The 13,844-nt window shown below is 38.7% G+C and overlaps 1 protein-coding gene across 4 annotated transcripts in view; it reads right to left on the reverse strand.

Moving 5' to 3' along the window:
• GALNT17 (polypeptide N-acetylgalactosaminyltransferase 17) overlaps window positions 1–13,844 on the reverse strand; it is a 376,695-nt gene that overhangs the window by 322,102 nt on the left and 40,749 nt on the right. The window lies entirely within an intron of this gene.

Here is a 13,844-nt window from a genome sequence, read left to right on the forward strand (position 1 = left end):
AATTAGCTCCAGAAGCTCTACAAGGTGACAAGTCTAATCCTAGTTCCCTTAGGGACCTACACAGACAGAGTCACCACAGGTAAACACCCGACTGAGCCTCTGATGACTATAAAGTACAGGTGTGGGGAGAGGGAGGTCTGGGGAGACAGACAGGGCATGATAAGATGCACCGCCACCGGTGTGGCCAGTCCTCTGCCTGCAAGGGAAGGATGCAAGGAGGCGAGTCAGACACTGCAGGGGCCCAGACAAGAGCCTTCACCTCTTTCTAGACACAGTCCTGCCACAAAGGACCTAGAGATAATGTCTGGCATGTATTAGCTGCTCAATAAGTAGCAGTTGTTATTACCCATATTCTTACAATGTTATTAATGACCTGTGAAGAATATGTAGGAGTTTGCCTGAGAAAATGTGTGTGCATTATCTACATCATGCCTGGACCCCAGCTGGAGACACTTAGTTAAATGATAGCTATTGTCAATATTATTCCTAACAGTCCTTTAATCATCTCTACCTCTTGGAAGCACAGAGCACATATGTGCGCCTCAAGCTTCAGTGTTATCTATGGCAGCACACAAACCCATCAACCCATCCCTGTGTTTTAAAATCACTGTTTCATCATTTCTCATAATTCTGTGTGATGACTGAACTCAGCTGAGGGGTCTCCTGTTGCTTGTGTGGCTACAGCCAGGTCATGGCTGATGTTGGGGCACCCAAGACAGCCTCCTTCCATCAGATGCCTTGACCAAGGTGAGTAGAAGGCTGGGCCCAGCTGCACAAAAGCAGAGCTGGTCTTTCTTCCCCTGTTCCCATGGATCCTCAGGTCTCTCCCTTACATAGCGGCCCAGGAATGCAGAGCACACAGGTCTTTTGAAGGCAAATATCCAAGGTCTTCATAGCCTCCCTCTCACCAGTCAGTACTGGCTTGAGCAAGTCACCGGCCAGCATGGACTCATGTGGAGGACACAAGGGTGATATGCTGGGAGGTGTGGCTCACCCAAGGTCATCTCTAGAGAGGACCACCATACCAGCCCACGCAGGACATAGCAAGTGGCAGATATGACAAGTCTGAAGCACCTCGTGGGTGCCTTAGATGTTCACTCAACAAGCCAAACCACAGGGACACATTCAAGTTGGAATATAACACCTCTACAGGCACAAAGCCATGAAAACTGTGGAGGGGTTAAACAGACGAATACTGGTAGCACAGTACACTGTACAGAAAGCGTCTGGAAGAAAGGAGAGGCAGATACAAGCCAACATAGTTCCTGCTACTTTAATAATATGTAGTATGATTAAAAAATTAATACCAGCTGTTTATGGTCATATTTTCTATAGGGATGACCAAGAAAAGAGGTCCACTTTTAAAGAGCACAGGTTTCCCATGTCACTTTGTGGTCTGTAAGGAGTCCAGTAGAATGGGAGACTGTCTTGCTTTCTCATTGTTACTGATGGATTAAATTATAAAGAAATCAAAAGATTATCTCCAGAATTAAAGCATTTAAAGTATGTAAAAACACAGATCATGGTAAAGGAATTGGGGAATTGCGGAAAAATAATAACTTCAAAAAGAGTAAAAATAAAATCTACAAATGAAGCTTAGAACCACACAAAATACTAGAAACAAATAGCTGCCATTAAAATACATGTAAGGAAGCGTGAATACCAAGAATGCATAATAAGTGCCTACAGAAAATTCACTGAGAAAATGGACAAGCAACAGGAATAGAGAATTCACTGCCAAGTGCAGCTTTGTTGGGAGAATAACTTGGTGGTGTCTGTTACTATTCAAATTGCACAGGACTTGTCATTGAGTAATCCTATATCTAGGTTTCTATGTGGAGAAACACTATAAATATCATAAGTGGGCTAAAAAGAAGGATATTAATTGCAGCAATGGTTGCATAAGAAAATAGAAACACATTAATATCCACGAACAGCAGACTGGTTTATACACTATCCTGAGTCTGTACCAAGCCCTGAAGCATCTCAAAGAAGTTGGCACTACGATACCAACATGGACAGATGTCCAAGACATACTGACAGATTAAAAGACAAAGGGAAAATTAAGCTAGTAAAAAATACACAGTGTATATATCCATCTATCATTTTAAAAAAGGAATTTATTTTTATTTCTAAGTGTGCCAATACTTGTGGGTAAGTTCGTAAAATGGCAGGAAGTATAGGGCCTCCCTGGTGGCACAAGAGGGTAAGTCTCAGCACTATGAAGCTATCGGTTTGAGCCCCGGCCAGGGAGCTACCCACATGGCGCAGCAGACCTCTCCTGTCTTGCCTGCTGCTCCCCTCAGCAGTGTATTTCATTAGATCTGCTGCTCTGCTCCACGCTCTGTCTCTGGTAAATCCTCTCACCACCACCCCTCCACCTCTGGCCTATACCCCAGTTCTTCTACGTAAAAACAAATTCTTTAAAAAAAAATTGTCGGAAGTGTACACTAACTTGTAGACAGGGCTAATTGGCAAAGGGTGGAGAGAAGTTTGAAGAAAGGTTTTTGTTTTTCTCTACTTCACTAGTTGTACATTTTCAATTAACAATGTACAGACATACATTAGAAAGGAAAGCATGATGAAAAAGTGGGAGAACTTGAATGACAGAAGGTACTTCAGATATAACAATCACCATCCTAGAGGTAAACAACCTAATTGGTTTGACAGAAAGGAGATTATCCTTCTGAGGTAAATGAATGCAACAATACACTGATTACCCAAGGCTCACAGAAACGAAATACCTCCAAGATTAAAATAAAAAACTGGGTTAATCAAATGCAAGTGCAGCATTATACCCACAAATGAAATTTTAAGTAAAAAATAGTAAGTAAAAATGAGAATAAATTTTAACTAAAACATACATAATTTCCTTGTGTGTGTGGTATGTATGTATGTGTGTGTAATGATAAAGGGCAAAATAAATGGATAAGATATTAAAGCTTATCCCCAAATAACACAGTAGAAATAGAAGATTCAAAAGTATAATAAATTCCACAAAAAAGTGTTTTCACAAAAATAGTGCCCAATCATAATATCCAATATTATGATAATCAAGTAAAAAATTAAAATAGAATAATTTAAATAAAGCAGTTGAGAAAGTAGAAGGGACTATAAAAATACAACCGGAGGACACAGAATATTTATGTTTCTCAAACGTACATAAGAGCTTCACAAAATACAAATTCCATGGTCTTACCTGCAACCACGAATATAGCTCTGCATCACTAACAGAGAACAAGTGGACCTCATTTGCCCCCTGCTGAGCTTCAGTAAGAAATGTCCCTCCTCTAACCCTCTTCCCCCCAAAAGATGAAGCTAAATTGACTTGAGCCTCTAGATGATTAGTTCTCGAAGTGTGATCTGAGAGTTCTGGGAGTGCTCCAGCACCCCTTCATAGAATCTGCAGAATCAAAGCCTTTTCTTAAAAATACAAAGATATTATTTGGTCTCTTTCAGCTTCATTCTCTCCTAAAAATATGGCAGAGTTTTCAAGAGGCTGTGTGATGCATAATGACATCATCTCCCTGATGGCCAATGGAAAGGAAGTTTGCCGTTTGAATTTTTCTGTTAATTTTTAATTTTTCTGATACTATAAATATCAATAGGTATAACCCATGTAAATAAAAGCACCTGGCATTCTTGATAATTTGTAAGATTGTAAAGAGGTCCTGAGGTGAAAAACTGAAGAACTCCTGCCTTTGACCTAGTGACAGGTTTACGCCAATACAGTATGGAGGCACAAGTGAAAGCAAGTCTCAGCCACACCCAGGAACCCGACATCTGATATTTACAGGGGAAAGACACACTCTCTAGGATTTGCTTTAAAATATTCCAGGACTAACAAGGGGACCTATGGGATGGGAATGCAAGTGCAAACCCCATCATTAGTAAAGAAAGTCGAGAGGTGCAAGAGCACTGATGAAGAGGAGTAGTGGAGGAACATTCCACCGTCCTCTCCACTTTGGTGCAGATTTTTAGATTTTATTATCACCATACCGCTGAGATAAAAATGATTCTAATAAAGTCTTAATCATTTAGATAAATAATTGCATCAGGGAAAAACGTAAACTTCAGCAATAGACCATTTTGAAAAATAATAATAATGAATATACTTTCCCAAAATTAAAGATGACAAAACAGACTTTTCTATTAAATGTACCAATGAAGCAGAAAACAAAATAGAAAAAATAAATTTTGACAAGCTGAAAAGAAAACCCAGGATTGGTGAAAATGTACTATATTAGCAAATGAGTGCTGGGATAAGAGGGTGGGGTTTTCAGGTGGGGAGGGTGGTGAGGAACTGCAATAGGAGAACCAAAATGTTGTGACTCCCAGAATGAAAAATGGCATTCAGGAAACAGTTGGCATCTATTCTCTAGAAGATGAAAGGTAGCATTACAAAAATCAATCAAGATTAAACTGGGGCTTAAAAAGAAAGCTACAATAAGATGATAACATAATTAAGAACATCCCAGAGTTGCAGTCAAAAGCAGAACTGCTTCTGCAAAGCATACTCTGCACTATTAAGGCTAACTAAATAAATAATGGGAAAACAAAGTATTCAACAAGAACTTAACCTTCAGATTGCAAGGTACTGTAAAGCTGAACCAAGTAATTGACCAAAAATTGAGCCTGGAAAGAAACCGTTTTCCTAGATTACTTAAAATCTTTGTTTGGCGATGAGATGGTGCTTCCAGAGCCCACAGGCAAGGAGGAAGACACCCATCTCTCTCCTGGAAACACCTTCCTAATCATCAGGAAAGGAACGAACAAACCCCATTTAAAGAAACACAACAAGTAAACCTGCTTTTCGCATTTTCATCTCAGACCTTTGCAATAGACTTAAGCCATCAGAAATAAAAGCAGAGACTTTCAGAAATTCTTTACCCTGCAAAGCTGTCACTTTAGAGTGCCTGCAATACCAGGACCTAACTGCTTCCCACGCCTGAAGGGATTATTTATTGCTCACACCCCTTACTGACAAATTTCACTTCTGAAATTACTTCAGAGAGGTAACTGAGTTTAAATACCAACTCCAAAAGATAAATAAAGGACATTAATGGGAAAGACTGCTGTTGTTCGAGGAAGAAGGATCAATATAATCACAGATCAATGAGAACCAGATAAAGTGTGGCATCAAAGACAAAACTACTAAGAAGGAAAGAAAAACCCTTCCTGAGCGTCTGCAAAGTTCCAGCATGTGAGGGGATGGGTACAGGGAGTGTGTGGGGGAACATCACACCTTTCTTCCACCCAGAGGATCCAAACTCACTGACATTATGATAATGACATAAGCCAGACACAGAAAGGACAAACACCGCGAGATCTCATTACATGCCCAATGTAAGTCAAAAAACAGAAGCAGGTTAGAACAGTAGTTACCTGGGGTGGGTGGCAGGCATGGGGAGGGTAGGGGAGGGTTGGCAGCAATGGGGACATATTAGTTCCAAAGTTGCATTTATACAAATCATCAGCATGATGATAATAGTCAACAAAACTATATTTTATAATGGAAATTTTCTCAGAGAGTATATTTCAGGTGCTCTCATCTCATATACATTCAAATACGGAAACTATGTATGGAAATATACCTACAAACTGACTGTACTAATCATCTTACTATGTATATAAAATCATCACATTGGACACCTTCAATATATCTATATTTTTTTAAGAAACATTTTTAAACCACAATTGCTGGTTTGAGTTAAGGGGTTAAAAGATAAACATAATTACACAGAAAGGACTGTTTGCTGACCAATCTGGTTGCGTAACATTACAGTAGAAGAGGCTGTTGCCAGGAAAATCAAGCTAATGGGGGTTGGGGGTGGGGGTAGAGGGTAAATGAGGAGAATGGTAACTGAGGAATGGCCCAAATTCACTAGTGATAACTGAAGAGGTCAAAAGAGGTATAAAAGTGAAAATAAGAATTGGATGACAGAAGATGATCTAAATGTAACACTGAGTATAGAAGAACTCAATTATTATCTCAAGGGTAGGCAAACAAATTGTTGACTGGATTATGCAAAATCTTTTACACATGAGCAAAAACCAAAAATAGAAGGAGGTATACAGATGTTTTTTAAAAAATGGAAAAGTAAAGGTTAACTTAGTACATGAGTCAAAACTCACTTAAATTATATATGGTCATAAACTGTTAAAGGTGTACTAAGAACTGAAAACCAAATAATGTTGACCATGTCTTCAATAATAAGTATCAATGAAATAGCTAATAACAAGTGATGAACAATTTATAGAACTTAATAGAATCTCTGATGTAGTAATTTCTCACAAAATCATTCTATCAGCGCTTAGTAATTTAGTGCACTAAAACACAGATATAGAATTAAATGATATAATTAATGAGACTGAATTAATAGGGAATTAAATTTGATGAAAATAAAATGCTAGTTTTGTAAACAAAGGAATATAATAGTAAAATAATAATATATTCTATGTCATTAAGTATAGAAAAGTAATTACTATAGAAGTCAAAATCTCTGGAGAATCACAAACACATTAACAACAGAAAAATGGGATGTGATGTAATGTGATAACTATAGATAACACTGTGATATATATACTTGAAAGTTGCTAAGAGAGTAGACCTTAAGAGGTTTCATTATAAGAAAAAAAAAAACTGTAACCATGTGTGGAGATGGATGTTAAACTAATTTGTGATAATTATTTTGTAATATATTCAGAAATCAAATCATTATGTGGCACACTAAAATTAATACAATGTTATATGTCAACTGTTGCTCAAATGTGGGGGGAGGGTGGATGGGGGAGAGGGAGAGAGATGAAAACCTTTTGGGAATGAGAAATAAATCTCATGTTTCCTTCAAAATTCCATCAAAACAAAAAATCCTGAGGTAAATTTAAACAAGAAATAGAGAAACACAAATGCATGTTATGAGAAATAACAATGTACATGATGGTGAAAAATCATTTGAGAATGCTATGCACTGGTATATACTACTAAATTGGTTCATCTGAGAGCAATTTATTATTTTCTACTAAAGTTCAAATACCAAGACAAAGACAAATATAAAATCTAAACAAATCATCAGTGGTGGTGGAGAACAAGCAATTATCAAAGAAAACAAACTACAAAGAGATAAACATATATACTCACAAAACCCCCCTAAATCTGAAAAATCTACAATGAATTTTAATAAATGGAAGGGTTTGAGGAAGCCTGCAAAGTAATTCCAAACACAGGAAAAAAAGGCAAGCAAGATACTTCACCCTAAAAGATGTCACTCAGCAATCATAAAAATTTAATAAGCACTGTATACACAAAGAAAAATCTTCTGGAACTTCATTTTTGAATGTAAGAAAATGCATCGAATACTACATTAGTCAATAAAATTGAACCTTTTTCCAAAAACAAGTTCACAAATACAGAATGGGGGAGAAAGCACTTAGCAGTGGTGTGACTGAAATGCAGCCACTGGGGTTTCACTAGACTCTAAGATCAAACCACAGACAACAGCTCCTATATATTGAATACACTGCGTACCAGCCACTTAGCAATTCTCAGTTTGCGTCATCCTCTCAAAGCTTTATAAGGTGGGCACTATTTATACATCTGCCTACAAATGAGGAAACCGAGACACAGAAGAGATAAATAACTTGAAAGTCACTGAGCTTCCAAGTAGTGGAGCCAGATTCACACCCAGGTACCCTTCTCCTACACTCGCCTAATAAGGATGAAAAATCTAAGAGCTAAACTCACCCTAGGTCTTGTGAATCTGTTATAGCTATGAAATCTACTTAGCTGAAGCCTGACTTTGTATTACAATGGCAACACTGTTTAGTTACCCAGTGTCTTCCCCCAAAACTCTGTAAGCCTCTCCAAAAGAGCTTTACACTTAAAACTAAACTCAGGGATTTCAATTCAAAATGATGTCCCATCATTACACAACTACTTTGGTACCTTGAGGAAGTGAAAACATCTGAATGCTTTGGTCTCCTCAACTATAAATATATCAATAATATACTATTCAGAGGTTTCATGAGAATTACATGAGCTGACATATGACAAGAGTGCAGAACCTTCCCTAACACAGAGAATATGCTCAAGTAAATCACAGCCATCCAGGTGACCCTATGGTGTGACCTAAGTCTTGTGGGGCTAAGCAATGGCTCAAATTGGACCAACTGTTTCTGTGTGGCCCAACAATACTATCAAGTCTTTTTAAAAAGTTAAAAAAATATTCAAAGAAGACTGTTTTGTGACACATGAAAATTACATACAATTCAAATTCCACTGTCCAAAAATCAAGCTTTACTGGCTAACATCCACGCTCATCTGTGTATGCACAAGCCAAGGGCTGTTTCCTGCGACAGCCGCAAACTGGGGAGTTGTGACAGAGACCATACGGCCCACAGAGCTGAAAAGACTTACTCCCTTTTCAGAAGAAGTTTTCCAACCTCTGACCTAATCAATTATTGGATAAAGGTTGCAAGTCAAGTAATTAGAAATCAATTCTTTTGTTTTCTGTGAGTATAATGTGATAAATGGAGATTGTATTCCTGGAAGCCAATATTATACCAAAAAAAAAAAAAAATGAAACCTGAAACTATTTACAAAAGGAAAGAAATATATCCACATTATATGAATTTAAAAGTTTTACTATATTGAGACAAATTTTGTGAAGGTGTGTCATGTTTCTTTGGGTTAAGTCTGGCGAAGGCTTTTTTGTGGGCCATCGATGGATGGCCTAATCAATCCCCTATTGGGAAGAGGTTTCTGTTCTGGGGATCACCAGCCTTAAATCAGTCCATCTCAGAACTTGAATGTACCCCAGTGGCTCCACACATGTGTCTATGTTAAATGTCCAGGCAACAGCAATGGCCACTAAAGCTCTGCAATAATGAGTGTTTGTTCCACATTTCAGATGATTCCAATGGCTCAGCTCATCAGGTCTTCAAGATCAAGTGCACACTCACAAATATAGCAAAGGAGGAGACTGGTCTCAGCTTGTCCCTCCACACCTCCTCCCTAAACTCAAGGCACAGGGATACTTTTCTCAGTGTGGCATGTTGGTTCTTGCCTCAGAAGGCCTTGCTCAGGTCCACCCAAAGTCCCACTCAGTCTCACCCCTGCCCGAGCAACTTCCACCACCCCTGCTCTCCACTCTGCCTGATGAACACCTTTTAGTCCATTCGAAAAGTATTTAGGCCACAATGCCTATTTCAAGAAAAAAAGAGTATCTATCGTCCAGATCACCACAGAAGATAAAAGTAATGAAATTATTCAACTCCATACAACAGAAGATGAGAAAGACGGAGATGACAGCAATAATATAGGATGTCAAAGGTAAAACTGAAAAAAAAAAAGGGTAGGACAACAAAGGGACATGTTAAAGAAAAAGAAGTTACAGGTTAAGAAAGAAAAGGATTTCAAATGGATTAAATGGATTCAAATCTAAAGAGATGCTGCTTAGTGAAGATGCCATCTCAAAGGTGAGATTCAGAGAAGGGCTCTCTTGAAGGGAGGAGGGTAAAACACTAAATTGTTAGGCTGGCAGATTCCAGAGAAACTGTACTTATGGGTTGAGTTTGGGGAAGAAAAGGAGTCAGAGAGGAAAACAGAGAGAGAGTGGGAGAAGCCAGAGATGGTGTGCATCCTTTGGCTGGATAAATAGGAGCCTACGGAGTCGAGGTCTTCGGGAAAGGTGTGCTGGAAACCCACCACCTTGGCTGCCTCACAGCAGAACTTCTCCCTACACCTCGCAGTAGTGAAATCAGTGAGAAAATCCTGCCAACAGAATAGTAAGGACTAGAACCAGGCTGCGCATAATCTGTTCAGCACTACCTGGGGTAGGGTGCGGGGGGACTTGGGAAAAGAGTCTTTAACCTCAAAGAGTAATAATATAAAGGGGAAGAATTTGACTTATTTACAGAAAAGCTGACTTGGGCCCTACACTCGAGAGAGCTCCTAGTGCCACAGCCGCCTCTGGCCAGGCCAGGGCAGATAATAAACCACAGGGACACTTCCTCACGGGGTCTTCTGGTCTCTGCATCACCACTGCAGGCGGGAAGGGAAGGTGGGAAATCCAGACCTGGTCAAGAGCCTCTGCCAACGTGTTGCCAAGCAACCCTCTTGTTCCAATGTGGGCTTTCTCACACTTGTGGGGTCACCCATCCCCCTTCTCCCGCAGGCAGGGGGTCTGCGGCATCAAGCTGTCTCTGCACATGGCCTGGCCCCTGGTGGGCACTCAAGAAAGCATTGTGGAAAGGATAAAATGGACAGAGGGTGCCTCTGACATAGAAGTGCTATATAAATGAATGAACAAACAGAGCATTACTGGACCTTAAAGAAATGAAAACCGAAAGTATATGGTCACATTGTAACATGACTGATGCTCCCACATACACACATACATATATGAGTGCAAAGTAACCACTGCCTGATACAGCTTTATCTATAGATGAACATGCCATGCTGTGGTACAATTCACCAAGCATTGGTTTACATTAAACAATTTATACAAATTTTCAAGTTGGGAAAGCAATGTGACAATTTGTATAAACACCCATATGTCTGCATGCTTTGGCCTAGTGATTCCATTGCAGTGACTTCCTAAAAAAATTACTCTCAACAAGAAAAAGCTACATGTACTGCACAGTTTACTCCTGTGTTAGTTGTAATAGCAACATAATAGGAACAGGCTGATGATTTAACAAAAGGACTGGTAGCTAACTTATTAAGCACTGATCAGGAACAGAGTTTACTGACTCATGTGAAACAATTATTATTTAAATCATAATAATACGGAGAAATCTTTGTGACAGAAAGTTAAGGTGTAAAACATAATTATAGATACAGATATAGAGACACATATATCAAAAATGATTGCCACAATCAGTTATGTGTGATGAATTTTTGAAATATAATTAAAACTCCTATAATTACATTTTGCTGGAACTAGAGAAGGGACAGCTGCTCTTTACACTTCTTTTTGTTCTATAAAAATTATTACTTAGTTATAATGCTGTGTGTAAAATGTTATTAAAAAACAACAGAAAAAAAGAGAGCCTCCCTGGTGGCGCAAGGGGTTAAGTCGCAGCATTATGAAGCTATCTGTAGCCACTGAAGCAAAGCACGAGTTAGATCCCCAAGTTTAATCCCTGGCTGGCCAAGGGGCCGACCCACATGGAGCAGCAGACCTCTCCTGTCTCACCCGCTGCTCCCCTCAGCAATGTATTTCAGTCAATCCATCTGTTCTGTTCCCTACTCTGTTGCTGGTGAATCCTCTCATCCTCCATACCTCTGGCCTGTACCCCAGTTTTTGCATGCATAAATAAATAAATCTTTAAAATAAATAAATAAATAACAACTGTAAAAAGAATTATATTCCAAATGGAATAATTCCAAAATAATATTGTCTGGGGGAAAGGAATAAATAAGAGGATTTTTCTCTATTAAATATTAGGGTATTTTAAAACAAACATATCATAAATGGTAATAATGGCTTAAAGTTGAGCCACAAATTGTCAAGGCAGAAGAAGCAACAGAGAAATAGATTCAAATTCAGAAGGAAATTAAACAAGTCAGAAAGCAAAATAAAATGTAATATTATCCATTATGTCAGAAGTCAAATAACTAAATGGAGAAAAATTAGCTTCAGTTCATACCCAGTCTAAATTTAGCGGCTAAAAAATGCTAAATATAACAAGTCAAACCCTAGGAAAAAACTAGAATAAAACAAAATGACATTCTTCTCCCAACATTTTTAAAGATAAGTAAGAGAAGAGATTTCAGAGGAAAGATAAACATCATTCATTCCATAAATATGAGTGTCTGCCTAATTTTAGGAAGCCCATAATTAAAAGGAAAATAATAACAGTACAAAAAAAAGCCATAAATATTATTCACATGCACCCAAATAGTATATATAGATACCGCATATAAAGGAAAACATTTCACCCATCTCCGGTACATACACAAACTCGTGAGTGAATGAAACTTCTTTAGTAAACTAATCATTGCAAATGGGTCTAATAGTGTTAGTAATGAAAGAAATGCAAATCAAAATAGTGCGTATATGCCTTAACATTTATTAAATTTGAAAAGCAAAGAAAAATTATGAATCACAATCTTGGCAGGAGATAAAGAACAATTCAATTCTTTGAGAAAGTCTGACTTCTTTCTATCAAAAAATATAATGCAAAAATAATAATCCAGTCCTACAAATTTATGTAAATAATTCAAAAGAAGAAAAAGTTTGCTTGTTTTTTTCCCCCTACACATGTTAGGTATAGCAATATTTAGTTTTTTTAAAAAAATTCGAAATGACCTGATATCCAGGATGGAAAATAGAAAAGCAATAAAGGTATATTAAACCATGGACTATTACAGCATCATTATGGTCATGCAGAAGTAAGCGAAGACATTTAAATAACATGAAGTGAGAAGAGATAAAAAACAGAATATCCATAATGGCAATAGCCACGTAAAAAGCTCTATGTGTTGAAGTAAAGATGGGACAAAGATAAGAAGTGAAAATAATTTGGAGACTTTAATGAAATTTTATAATGCAAAATTTTGAAGCGCATTTACATTATGCAGGGACATGCAGAGAAAATATGCCATCTGATTAGACTGGCCTCCAGAAACCATTTCAGCAGTTCACAATCACAGACATGAGGTCACCCAAATTACCTCATCCAGCAGCAAAATCAAAATGGTGCCTTGCCAAAGAGTCCAAGGAAGATTCTCTAGAGTTCTTTACAGGGCAACCAACTAATGGCCGAATACATCATACGGTAGACTCAGCTGGAAAACTCCATCACTGCATACCTTCCACAGATATCAGGCACAAAGTCACTGGTCAGAATCGCTGGAACAAACATAGTCTTTCAAGAGAACATGATAACTGGGGCCTCCCTGGTGGTGCAGCGGTTGAGCGCTGGGCTGCAAAGCTGCCCGCAGCCTCTGCAGTGCTGGTTTGATCCCCAGCTGCTGGCGAGAGTCCCACATGACTCGCAGACCTCTCCTGCCACGCCCACTGCTCCCCTCAGCAGTGTATTTCATCGGTCTGCATGTTCTGTTCCCCGCTCTGTCTCTGGTGAATCCTCTCACCCTCCCGTGCTTCTGACAGTACCCAGTGCTTGTATAAATAAATAAATAAAATCTTAAAAAAAAAAATCCCTGCTGCCAAAAAAAAAAAAAAAAAATCCCTGCTATGGGGAAAAAAAAGAGAACATGATAACAAAGCAGACGTTTCTAAAAAGTAGCAACCTTGCCCAGAGCAGACCTTTGTCATTATCACAGAGAGGCTATGAAAATCTTCTTGGAAGGAATTGTTTTTCAACACATAGTATTGATATAAAGACATTTGTGTCTATACTTCAAGGAATCAGCAGTATTCTCCAAACATTTTCTAAGGAAATGTTTGTTTACAGTACTGTAGGGAAGTTGCAGTATTAATCCAATGGATTCAACTATTAGTTCACTAGAAAGCAAGAAATGTAGTTTGCTTTGAGGAAGATGAGAAAGAGGAGTTTCTGCTACAGTATCATAAACCTCTTGAGAGCAGGGACCTGGTCTTATTTTCCTTTATAATGCTCCTGCCTACCAGCCAGCACATTACATTGGGCAAATGGTTGGCTGGTTGGCTGGGCAGCTGGGTGGCTGGCTAGGAGGATGGGTAGATGGGCAGAGAGTTGGACAGATGATTGGGTGGCTGGGCGGGTGAGTGGGTGGGTAGATGGATAGGTGGATGTCTTGATGACTGGAATGACTGACTGAGTGGATGAGTGGCTGGATGAATAAATGGGCAGGTAGATGGATGGATGGATGGCTAAGTAACTGAATGGACAGATGA

This window comes from Talpa occidentalis, unplaced genomic scaffold, assembly GCF_014898055.3.
Source record: "Talpa occidentalis isolate TD23 unplaced genomic scaffold, MPIMG_talOcc4v2.1 talOcc4.12, whole genome shotgun sequence".
NCBI classification, from domain to species: Eukaryota; Metazoa; Chordata; class Mammalia; order Eulipotyphla; family Talpidae; genus Talpa; species Talpa occidentalis.